The 13,383-nt window shown below is 35.8% G+C and overlaps 1 protein-coding gene across 2 annotated transcripts in view; it reads left to right on the top strand.

Annotated features, from left to right (window-relative positions):
• The window catches only part of cv-c (crossveinless c), a 230,146-nt gene that overhangs the window by 10,866 nt on the left and 205,897 nt on the right, over nucleotides 1-13,383 (top strand). The window lies entirely within an intron of this gene.

Genomic DNA, 13,383 nt, shown 5'->3' with positions numbered 1-13,383 from the left:
CCACACGAACAAAGCCGCGGGCTTCAGCTAGTGTGTAAGTAAAGTGATATGTACAATATGAAAGTTGCAAAATTAAGAAACAGGAAACTGCACAGTTATTACAATCATTTAAAACTCATTCAAATTGTTTTATGTTACTATAACAATCTGTCATCGAGAGGATGTAAAAGATGTTTCAAAAATAAAACTGTCACTCGGTTCAGAGTTCATCCCAAAAAATAATAAGAATCCTTTGTCAGGATAAAAATGAAGCCATGTTCAGAAAGCCAAACAATGACAGCCTAAAAAAATGATCGCAGATTTTGGGCAGCGTGGCGACCCCAGTGCCGGGTGCAACAGTTGGCTCCCCTTTAGACCTTTGGATTGTTACTTGACAGTTGTTCTGGTGTCGAAATTTTGTGTTTTTTCGCTGTAAACTTCTTTTAGAAATGGTTGTACCTGCTCTAATACTGCATGCTGCAAATATTGTAAAATATGTCCTGTGTTAAAATTGACCCTGTATAATTTGCGGAATCATTTCAGAATTTCAGTTGGTCTGTGACTCTCAACAAGAACGTAATATGTCTACCAGCGCGCGCGCTTTGACTAAGAATTATAAGTCTTGATGAACCTCACCATCTACTTTCCATTCCAATTATTTTTTAAGTCCAATTTCTTATTTATTGACCCCCAGCTTAAGCCCATGAATGACGTGACTAGTGAACAATTTCAACTAGGTAACTACTCTAAAAACAGCCAAGCTGAACGCTAAGATCAAGATATTTGAATACACCAAATCTAGCTATATATAAGGCCGATTTCATGTGATCTCTAATTTAGTGTCAATAATATCGCCGAACTCAGACTGATACCGGCGCGAATGAATAAAGATTTCGTAGTTTGTATTAGAGGGCTTGTGAATGCAATGAAAAATCATAATTCGCCGAAGTGTTTCAAGATAATGAGTACCCGGTATAAGAATCAATCGAGTGGGAACAACGGGAGCAGGGAGTCGGGAGCACGCACACATTGTATGTAAATGCGCGTCGTGGTCGGGGAGGGCGGCGCAGGCGCGACGTGTCGCACGACGACGCACGAGGAAGTGGCCTGTCGTGGCAATTAGTCCCTTGACTTGCGTGATTCATCCAAATGTACACTTAACTTGTTGTTGTGCAAACATGCACTATCGTTTTTACCTCTACTATTGTGCTAGTTGAGTATATAACAGATATTGGCGTTGTGCTATGTGGCGCGATAGTTAATATAATACTGCCACTTCTCTCTTCTGAACACTTTTACCGGTTATTGCCCTAGCCGTAATATTTTCGTTTTGGCTTTTGAAGAATGAGCCATAAATTGTAGACATTAATAATGATGTAAACAACAAGACAAGATAGTAATTCGGTCACAAACACCACAAGCCAGTCCGCGCCCCGACAGATCTCCTTGGAGTCAGAGGCTAATCAAACATTAATTTCAATCCTCCGCTGCTTTCTAAAACCGCCAATTCTATTAATTTCCCTATCTGACGGTACTAAATCGCTCGTCATTAGTTATCATTAGGTGAACCCGCGTACCGGTTTCGCGATATTTTTGCTCGTTGCAGTGTTGCGACTCGGTTCGCTATCTCTACTCATTTATTTGCGTTAATGTTGCATCGATTTTATCAAAAAAATCTAACTTAAATACATATGGCAAAACATCTACGAGTAATTCTAAAGTCGTCGAATAATCTCTGAGTGTAAACATTACGTGTTTGGTGGTATCTGGTTATATAATCAGTCAAAGAAGAGAAGATTCTGTATAGGGTGAGGTAGAGATGGTCAGGTTCGTTGTGTTTTTCCTTTTTTTATAGTAAGTTTTTCGCTCAATCTTTATTTTAGTGTATAAATATGAGCTTATATACAACTACCCATGGCAAATGCTTTGACCATGTTGTCCTAGACCTTTCTCTTTTCCGGTAGTCGCCGTCGGCTGGATTCCAAGAAAACATTCAAGGAATGCATGAAAGAAATTTGGGGATGCTTTTGCCCAGCAGTGGAGCGTAGAAAGCTAGAAAAAATCAGCTATCCACGTTATAACGGTAAAAGTCGATTAGAAATCTGATCATATTGACTTAATTTCTTATTTGAAATTACATTTGTTTCCATCCGATATCAATATCTGATTTTCCAGGTTGATTAAAGGAATTTGAAATGACTTCGATTTTAGTTTTTATGTGGAACCAATCTCGTATATTTTAATAATTGCTTCTACATTATTGTAGATGCCCGTCTCAGCACACTCACATATGTATGTGACGCCGTGAGACATCACATACATATTGCAGTGTTATCAGAACCATTCCATTGGGCGTTCAAAAGAAACTCACTACTTACCGAGAACATGTTACTGGCAGCGTGACAGCTTTGCTGTTTAGTTATTACTGCACATCCTTCTACACGAGCAGCTTATGGGTGCAATATACAAAGAAGCAATTTAGTGCCCTACGTGTCCAATATAATGATGCCTTCAGGGTGCTTTTGGGGTTGTCCCGACGTTGTAGTGCGTCGGGGATGTTCGCCGAGGCACGAGTGGATTGTTTCTACACCACTATGCGCAAACGGTGCACATCCCTGGCTAACAGACTTCGGGCCAGCTCCAACAGTATCCTGAACTTGTTCGCGACACGTGTCGATTTTCAGTATGTGAATCATTGCTCGATGATTCACATGCTGAAAAATGTACAAGTGTAATGTAATGTCCTGTTTTGTATTTTACTAACATTAGGTTTTAAGTTTTCTGTGTTACTAACAATAAATGATCTAAAAGTTGGTCAAGAAATAAATGAATTATTATTATTATTATTATAAATGCGCCTAAATTACCTGGCTGTTTAAGTGATCGACAATGGAAACATACCTTACTTTCTAGATATAGCCCTCTCGCTCGTAAAATATTCACGCTTAATAATGTGAAATTTAGGTTAGATTTTAGACACCTCCCTCTCTTAGAGGAAGAATTATTTGTTGGGCTTTCCTTCTTTTATAATTGGCGGCTTTTGGTATTCACATTTATGCTATTTAATAAACGTTGTGTTGCAAATCAAAGATAGATCCAGATTGAGAGGCGATTTCAGGGCAAAAGTTATAAAAAGAAGAATATCCATCTTTGCCAACTAACCGTCCCGTACCGTAACCGTACTGCAACATGCAGGCGGAGTCAGTGGGCACGTCAGCAGTCCGTTTCCGCGCGCGCTTCCTACAGGTGGCGGCCCATTTCAATATCCTACATCTACTTGGTTTATTCCGACACCTAGGTTTACAATGCTTAAGTATATATAAGGTAAATATATATAAGGTAATCTTGTACTAGTTGTACACTATTGGCAAACAGTTCCCAAAATTTTGACGGTTTCGACGTAAATTGCTGGTTTTACTTTCGGTATATAAAAGCTCTCATAAAAGTTGTGCATTCGCATCACCATCTAAGTTCGACAATAGTGTATAGCCGGCAAGACGGAGTTTAGTTAAGTAGCTCCAAACCAGCTTAATAAATATTTTTTATAACTAAAACTGAACGGTGGTGGAAAGTTCAAATAAGTTATTATCGCATTGCATTGAGCTAAGGTGAATGCTATTTAAACAAATAAGCAGTGTTGACATTAGGTACTTGATTATTTGTCGAGACAATCTTCTATCTCCGGCTCTTACGAACACTCACTCAACAGCCGCTATCAGCAAGATTATCTGACAGTTAAGCCTGACGGTTCACTTCGGCCAAAAAAGCCAAAAGCGCAATTTCTCTTTCGAAATGAAAGCGAATTGTAATGTATACGAGTGTTAAGGTGAAATTCTGATCACAGTTGTAGATTCGGCAATATAATTTTTTGAAATTAAATTTTTTGATGGTTAACCTCTGTTTCATTTTGTCAATGATAGTCAGGCGCCCTTGCGCGTCTTGTCTACTTGATCGAATCCTAGATTAGATTGCTATAATAACAATAGGTATGATATGTTAAAGGCGTTGGTAATTTTCAAATTTACAGATTTTTTATTGAAAAGTTTTACGTAGTTTTTACATAAAACAGTATGAAAGATCTATCCATCTTACATAAGGTTTGTTGATTGGAGCCTTAAAAAATCTTATTCTTTGCATCTATTTGATAACATTATCCCAAACATTTCGTTATATTATTTCTTGACTAGCATTTAGTTTCGATCATCAAACCCGCACCTTAAACTGTTATCATTCGTCAATCTCCATATTGATTGCGATACATTTGTACTGAGGCACAGAGTATAAATTATGTTGAAGTTTTTGCGTTTAGGCGTTCGCAATATGTTTGTGTCGTGGCTAATAAAACTGATACTAGTCAATTGGCTTCCTTCGCCGAAATTAATTAAAATGCTGTTTAGAGATAAGTATATACTATGATCTGGTTGTTAGTGTTCGTTGACAAAATCTATGCTTAGAAATTGCAGAATAGAAAGATATAGAACTAAAATTTTAGAACACAATCTTCAAATAAATATACAGTCCATCTGTAAAACATATAAACATACAGTCATATAAATGAAAAATGGATTGTTATTTTATGAGAAGAAGCTTACCGAGAAGAGCTTAGCTCTTAGTAGGAAGAATGGGCATCGAAAGTTAGATACTTCAAAGGGACACTGAAGGTTTGATAACACTAACTAAAACTATAATAAAATTAAAACGAAGATAAAATTTATTCCACAAAGACAAGAGAAGTGAAGACTAGTAAATAAGTTTCCTAATTAAAGCGCTGTCTTGCAGAGCAGAGCAGTTCCCAAGTTAATTTTGCACGAGGAGCTAGAGCTTTTCTCTCATAGCAGTGTGAGACAAACGTGACGTGTAACTTTTCTAGGGTTCACGATAGTCGAGTGAACCAGGGAGTAATTAGCACGAGTGAGAATTAGTTTGAGTTCTAGGGTGCTGACCTTAAGTACTAAGTTAGGTTCTGAAATAAAAATTATAAACTCCTCAAAAAAGGTACAAATGGAATGTTTGCAAGCATCATATATAATGCAGTAAAGTCGTTTACAGCTAGCTACGTAAAAATCTGACACAGATGTTACCATAGAAATCGTAGTTACAAGTTACATAACAGTAATAGCCCTTCATTGCTTTGATGAACTTAAGCGCCATTACACTTTGTGGTCTGAAACCTATTGAGAAGAGAAACCGCAATACACTGCAACTCTCACGTGACGTCACTGGCACAAATTGTAGAGATACTTAAAAGATAAAGTGGATTCGGCAACACGCGGCCAGTGTAAATATTTAATTGATGTTTATAGGCCATAAACTGATCAGATTCGCTATATAGCAGCCGCAGATAAAAGCTCAGGGGAGAATGCGCAAAAATGTGCGCATTGGAACTAGAATTATGATCAAATCAAACACTCCCATAGAAGCACATGAAGTTGACTGTTTCCTACTGCCAAACATTATTCAAGAAATGTCTCGAAACGAACCATAGGAATGTAAAACTAAAAATATTCAGTTTTAAGATACTCATGTTTCGTTTGTAAATGTTTTATCCTCAAATTCAAATCATTTATTCAGAAGTTAGAACTTCACAGGCACTTTTTCACGTATTTTTATATTAAATAGTTATTTCTCACAAGCCAAAAACTACTTCATTTCGGAACGGAAGGCATTTCGGAACGACCACTGCTGAGAAGAAATCCTGAAAGAAACCAATTTGAACAGTGTTGATCCCTATTGTGCCAGAAGGGCTTACCATTATTGTTTCTTAAATTTTTTTTCTTCTGCCTTGCATGTTTCCTTACTTTGGATTGGATCTTTTCGTCCTTATTAATTTGTGTGTGTATTTTGCCCATTCAAATTATCTTTAGGAACGGCTGTTGACTTCGGGCGGTAGCATCGATCTTCTCTGGAAATGTAAATCAGATGTCTTTCTTTCAATTTGTATCTTAATTAGAATACATTTCCTTTTTTCAATCATCAGTATTTTCGAAATGGTCTCACTTGTTATAGGTCATTGTCCAGTCTGTAAGGATGTTTACACATCTGGCCTGGTGCAGAGGAATCCGGCGAATGTAGACAACTGGGTTTATTGATACAACAGACGTACTTAATTAGATCATTCATTTGTATGGAAAACAAACGAGCTAGCTCTTTTTAACACGAGATGCTCTCTCGATATCTAAACTTTGTTCTGATGTCATGATTAGGATAATATTTCTCATTTTCCCCACTTGTGTGGGTAGGGCACAGCGTGCAAGTTTCTTCCATTCGTTATGTTACTACACATTGTAATTTTCAAATGTTTGTCTCTCTTGCAAAATGTTGCTGTTATGAGTTCAATCTCATAACAGCAATGTTTTAAATATGATATAAACAGAATATTACTAAACAAACTATAAACCACTTTGCTCATGTCTCCTGAGAGGTGCTAAAGAATCTAAGAAATTATATTTCTGCTAATGCAAACGATGATAAAAATTCATTAACAAATTAAATTAAAATAAGTAAACTTCATGGAGCTTTTTCAATACTCTTTTAATCTATTATGATTAGTAATTCTTATAACGTAATGACGTCAATTTCCCCGCAATCAATCCCGCCTTCCGCTCCACGTCCAAACGAGTCTGCGGCAGATAGTGTCGCCTTTCGGTTTCACTCGCGTTTCTCATTTTTCATCGCTAATCGGGCTGATTGCCAGTTACTATATAAATTGGTTGCTTTGATACAGTTTGAGGTTGTGTTTGAGTTTATATATTTATTTCTCATCATTCGCTGTCAAGTGTTGCTAAGATTATTTAAAAAAGATGTAATTATTTTTTATGGATTAAATATTTATTTGAATGGGATATGAGAATTATAAATTCTTCTTTGGGGTATAATTTCGATATCAAGAGGATTATAATCTTATTTACTTAACGCAAACACATAATTTATTAAACAAAAACATGTTTAATACACGCTAAAACACACAACAGCATATTTAATACAAGCTAACTCTTTCAACGTTCCATCAAATCCCTTCATAAACCGCGTCGCTCTCAGAAAACAAAGACATTTATCCCGCGCGATGGAAATTACGACCTTATTCACCTGTCGGCCCTCAGAGCCGAATTACAGCTGAAAAATGATCAACATGAAGAGCAGGTCCTCATTTGTCAGAGTAGCACCCCGTCATATCATAACGTAAATAAAACCGTGAGTGAGAACAAATTTGTTTACCAAAGGTGATGTGCCATTAGCACATTTTATGTACTAATAAATTGGTTATATAATAAATATAACACAGCGCATTAATCACAGTGACAAGCGGTAAATAAGAACCTTTAATTTCTTGTAATCAAAGATTTCCCTACGTTACTTAAAATTCTCGAAAAGAAGACTAATCGGAATGAAAATACCCTTCACAAAATGAAAATGAAAAGCTTTAGTGTTGAGTTTTCATTATAAGAAAACTTGACTCTTTTTTATGAAACAAAATGCCAGGTGGGCTGCACGCCTCTTTGCTTGCGTAGTATTAAGTATAAAAAAAATTAATGTATTAAATATGTTTTCAACTTACATCTTTTTCTAAAAATAATCTCGATCGAGATACCATGCATCTTCACATTCACATTCTTCACAAAGTACTGTATTTCACAGATGTTGTAAACTTGTAATATCACCATCATTAATTCGACCGTAAGAAATCCACAGGCAGATACACTGTTCTTCTTAATACCTACATGAAATCGATTTCTATCGAGTTCTAGACACTTCGGTATTGCAATAAATTCGGGAGTCTTTGCAGAACCATGATAAAATTCCGCAAAAAGTTTTAGGTCCGGTCCAGCTAGATTCTTGTAGACTGTACCAAGGTCTTGGCTGAAGAAAAGTTACGGTTCGGCAGAGCCGTGCGGTACGCTGGGTTTAAATGCAAAAACCCTAGCGCACCGCACCGCTATGTCCAACATTTCTAATTAGTCTTCAAGAAAAATTCTTCTATTCTTGACCAAATTATTCATAAAGTTTGTATAATTCTTCCAGTCTATCTTGTTAATTAACCTTTTTTTAAATATTATTATAACACTAAAACACAACTTTCTTACCCAAAGTATGTAAGCAAACTAGATTAAGCCCACTTTCAACTACGTATAAAATATTATAGTTTACAATAAAATATCCATTAAAATTATAGTCAAAAACTGTATTGGATATTGGGAGCGCGAAACACATTTCAATTGATATTATGTAGTATGTAATAACATTATGTTTTCGGTTATATAAATCAGAAACATGCGTAGCCAATCACAATAAAATAGTTTATGCCTGTTTCCACGGTAATGGTAATGGCGAAGGCGATGTTGTAAAATAAAAAGAATCAGAGGTCTTTGGCTGGACACACTTACTTTGAATAGCAGTAGTCAAAACATGAGTTCATGTAAACATTCTTAACATTCCAATCCATATCGCGGGCATCGGATATCTGCTGTTAATAACTTTTGATCATGCATTTGCATGTCGTCTGCCTTTATCACTCCCCTAAGTATAGATAGAGAAGCAAATAGATTGAAACAGAATAAGGCCAATAAGTTTTTTATTCGCATTAGCTACTGCGCTGCTGGTAATGTAAGCCGACGCGCCGGGGGATGAGACGCAAGTGATGAAGTGTGGACCCCAATCTGTTGCATATACAATTTTTACTTTTGACCCACGCATAGCTTTGAGATATTGTGAATCAAGAAGAAAATGGAATAGTTCCATGCGGATATCCTATTATACTGGATAATGATTCCATTAGTTTGTTTGATTTTTTTTTCCAACAAAAGGGAGTAAAGGTTTTTTAGTTTTGAAATTTCTAATTTCCTACTGAAAATATTATTCAACGAATACCAACTATCTCCGAATAAAGCTAAACTTGAACCCCGGGTATTCAGAGAAGTGCTTCGCTTCATGTCTTGCCTTGTACCAGCCGCCTGTGATTCACAGACACAGGCGCGCGCCGTCGCTTCCGTTTCCGCTGAAACACGATCGACTGATCGGTCTCGCGATTGCCGACACCTTCGCTCTTTGTCGACCAATGTCGCCTATTAATTTTTATGTTATATTGAATTTAACTATTATAAATTGAGTATGAACAATTTCCTTGTTACAAGCTAAGATGACTCGGTCAAAGACGTGGACGGACTGGCATTGCGGAATGTGAACGAACATCTACTATATAATAATATATCTACTAGATAGATCAATATCGAGAAATCGATCGCATCATTTCCAGTACTTATTCTGGATATGCTTCTGACTCATAAAATATCTATTGAAGGGCACTCTTCTACTTTCCCTAAAAAAAACGAAATAATTGCATTATATTTCTTTTATATATATTATTTATTTCCGACATAATTTATAAAGTCAGATTGGTATTTTTAAAGCACATTAAAAAAATACCTATACCTAATATATGGTTTTTAATGTTATAAGCTTCCTTCGTTCGATAATATTATATACAAACAGTCTATTTTTAAGAAAAAATGGTAAAAGAAATAAAACAGAAACAACCGCTGACTAAAATTAAAATTTGATAAAAATCGAATTAAGGTGTCATTGTGATAACCACGAAGACGAGTCACCTGGGTAAGAGACCAAATTGAACGAAAATAAAGCTCCATTTTGTTAAAAGCAAAACCGCGTAGCGACCCCTGTGGCCTTTGCAAAACAATATCAGAAAATAGAAGAACAATGTACATCACTCACAGTTTAATTTTTTTACTAAGTCCAGTTAATAGCTTTTTTAGTCATTTATGTAAAACATATCTAAGCTAATATAAGCTGTATTTTTATTTTCGAATAAAATAATATTTCTTAAATAAAACTTACTCTTTGAGTCACAAAAGCAAGCAAGATGTTGTCGCGCTCTCGTACACTGCAGGATTTATTTTTATTTTACGACATTTTCTCACAGGATTCTCGAGCAGTGGTTTTGTGGTTACATTTTTAGTTAAAACAAACAATGACCAAGTAACTCGTAGGGTAATACGACACCAACTTTAAATAAATTTTAACATTTGCTTTACTTGTTATGTTACAAGTACCTGATACGTTTATTCATATATAAATAATAGACGATCGTTAAAGGTAAATAATATACAATTGAATAACAGTAAATTTTGGTTTTTATTTTCTTGGCTCTAAAATATCGTAATTAGTAGTTTAATTCATAATTTATCTTCAAATACAATAAAATTATTGTGAAAACGATGTGGGTAAAGCCAGGATGTTAATGGTAGGTAAAATCTGTCTTTTTATTTATTATTTGCGGAATATTCTCAAGTTATGGTGTTATCTCCGACGTGTAAGCAAATCGATTTCGAAACGCAATGAGCTATTGTGGCTTCAACTCATAGGGGATGAGCAGGAACAAACGTATTTATTTGTATATATTTATAAACGAAGCGAGCGAGTTCTACAAATGAAATAATGTGTGTGTGTCGTGTGTGTGTACGTGTGTGTGTGTGTCGTGTGCGTGCGTGCGTGCGTGTGTGCGTGCGTGCGTGCGTGCGTGCGTGCGTGCGTGCGTGCGTGCGTGCGTGCGTGCATGCGAGCGTGCGTGCGTGCGTGCGTATATGTATGTGTGTGTGTGGCTTTAAAATCAGTTCAGTCCTTCAGTCCACAATTTTGTAAAAACTCATCATAATGTATTGTGTTCGCGAGGTCTAAGTTCGTGGCGAACAACTAGTTATGAACTACTTTAGAACAAATTTGGTCCTAGTCAAAGCCCAATTGAAAAACAAATTTTAAAATTGAAATTATATCCAAGTTATCACTTATGATTTGCGCCAACAGAAAACGTAGGAAGCGTGAAAAACAACGTAAATAGATTACTGAAGTGCAGAGACGAACTCTCGACGACGCGAGGGCGGAACGAGCATACACAAGCGATTCTCATTGCCACTGAGATTGAAATCAATATTTAAATGATAAGAGTACTTTACTTTAATCGTGAACCAAGTTTTATTACTTATATTTTATCTAATAATAGAAATATTCTTAAGAAATTCCTTCAGAAACAACTTGTTATTCAAAAACTTATGAAAAGAGTTTATCAACTTCCGAAATATTGTGATAAATATCGTAGCAAATGTTTAACAGTATTTTTTTGGCTTTTAATGATTGAATAAGTATTCTTAGAATCCCAATTTTTACGATTGATCAAGAGGGCTCAAATATATTATAACAACAATTCAAAACTTTGCTAACAAAACTTTCTTCTGTATTTACTAAATACATAAATCACGCACAAGACCAAAATGTCATTATTAATATCTATATTTTACTGATTGAACGACATTAGCTAAATAACCACTTAATTATAGTTTGTGGCCTGTGATTTCTACAATTATTATTTAATTTAAACAGTCATTTAACGACAGAAATGGTTTACCACTTCATCTAAACCATTATTAGTTGGCAAAACATCGTTAATTGAATGCTGTTTCGCCCGCGGCGGAGGTTTCCTTTGGGCAGACCTTATTAAATCGCAGATCGGGAAATGGTTGGGAGGGAAGACCTCACTTCGACGAGTTTCGTGTTGGTTTGGGTAAATTTGTTCAACGTTACTTTGATGACATGTGCGTATGATTAGAGAATTATTATTTCAGCATCTATTCATAAAAAAATACACTTTAGTGTATTGTGGTATATATTTTATAGATGGTACTCGGCGATTGATGTGAAAAAAACGAATTTTCCTAGACATGTATCCTTCTGGGTGTTTTTGCGGATTAGGGAGCGTTATTTCAACGACTAAATTTCGCAAAAGAAAATTTTGTAGAGTTTATGTTTATCATGATCATAATTATAACCATGCATGACTGTTTCACCCTGGGACCAAAAACGGAGACGTGGAGATAAAAATGATTCTTTTATAAAAATATACTAGCTTTTTCTCGCGGCTTCGCACGCATTACTTTGTGACTTCATCCGCATATAACTTATTATTGTCAATAACTCGGGTTAGAACCCGAGTTGCTTAGAAGCAACGTATCGCGATAACACCTGTACAAGATTTTAAGTTAGACCATCCGCTATACTATGAAATCCGCAAATTCTTATCAATAGTTTTAGCGTGATGCGCGAACAAACAAATGCTCCTTTAGTCCCTTAAAGACATTTTTTTCTAGTTCATATGTACAGATATAGCTTACAGTTTTACTATGTGTTAAAAGTTAGATTAGGTTGCAAACTCTAATGATCAAATCACATCATAAGGTGCTATTTGTGTACAGTACCTTATGTAAATATCGAGAAAGTACGCCAGTGAACTTGGAATCGTATCTATCTCCGCTCACCGTGAGAACAGATGCAGATAAGCAATGATTAGCAAAAGTGGAAAATAAGGTGGTTGTGGAGAATGGCCGGCTATTGTAGTCAGGACGGGAGCGGTGGGCGGGCCAAATGTCCTGTAATTGCAGGAGGTCTGTGCTGGCCGCTCTTGCTTCTAGTAATGCTGTTACTTACTCTGTGCTAATGCAATGGATTTTGTTTATTAGCTGTGTCAGAGTCAAGAGTAGTTTCTATTCATAATTGGATGAAACTATTAGTAACGTTATTTTTTGAACAATTTTTATTAGGTGTTTGAAACATTTGAATTGGCTTTTTTAGTTTATATTTTTTAATATAGGTATATAATGTAAAAGTTGACTATTCTATTTTATATCTGAATATTTCACATTTTTGGTCTATTACAGATAATACTAACATCATTTCAACACATAGCAATAAATAGTTAGATAATGCTTTTCACACTGAGTTCATCTAGAGTGTACTATGACAAATTGTATTTCTGCAATAAAATTTAAATAAACAAATACACATCCCCGATTATAATCCAATAATAAATACACCAAATCATTTTCGATGTAGTTCAAATTGCTAGTTACGCTATATTTCGGAATAAACGTTAGAATCTGGAATCTAGGCAAGTCCAAACACCAGTTTATTGCATAGACACCACAAGATAGGAGCCGTGAGAACTGGGCTCTCCGGAGGCTGGCGACTGCAGATAACGCATTGTTTGGGCAGCTTATCTGACGGGGAGACACCGTGGTTATACGTACACTGCTCATTAATCTAACTTTTTAGGCTGTAAATCTTTTGGACGTTTTACCTCAAAATTCTCGCGGGTTGCATAGAGTATCTTATGAAAAAACTGATTGCATACATGTATATAGTAGTACGTGTATATAGGTAGAAAATAGAACAGAGATAGATGCCGTCTCATTGTATTAAGTCGTAGCATATTCGGTTTTTAAGATAATTTATAACAGGCGGGTAGGTAGTCTTGATAGTGTAGTAACACAATACTCAACTAACCTATCAATTTATATAATTTCTAACAACTCAACCAAACCATTTGCCGATAACTCTATCATT

Source organism: Plodia interpunctella, chromosome 19 (assembly GCF_027563975.2).
Source record: "Plodia interpunctella isolate USDA-ARS_2022_Savannah chromosome 19, ilPloInte3.2, whole genome shotgun sequence".
NCBI classification, from domain to species: Eukaryota; Metazoa; Arthropoda; class Insecta; order Lepidoptera; family Pyralidae; genus Plodia; species Plodia interpunctella.
This window is presented reverse-complemented; position numbering and strand designations above follow the sequence as displayed.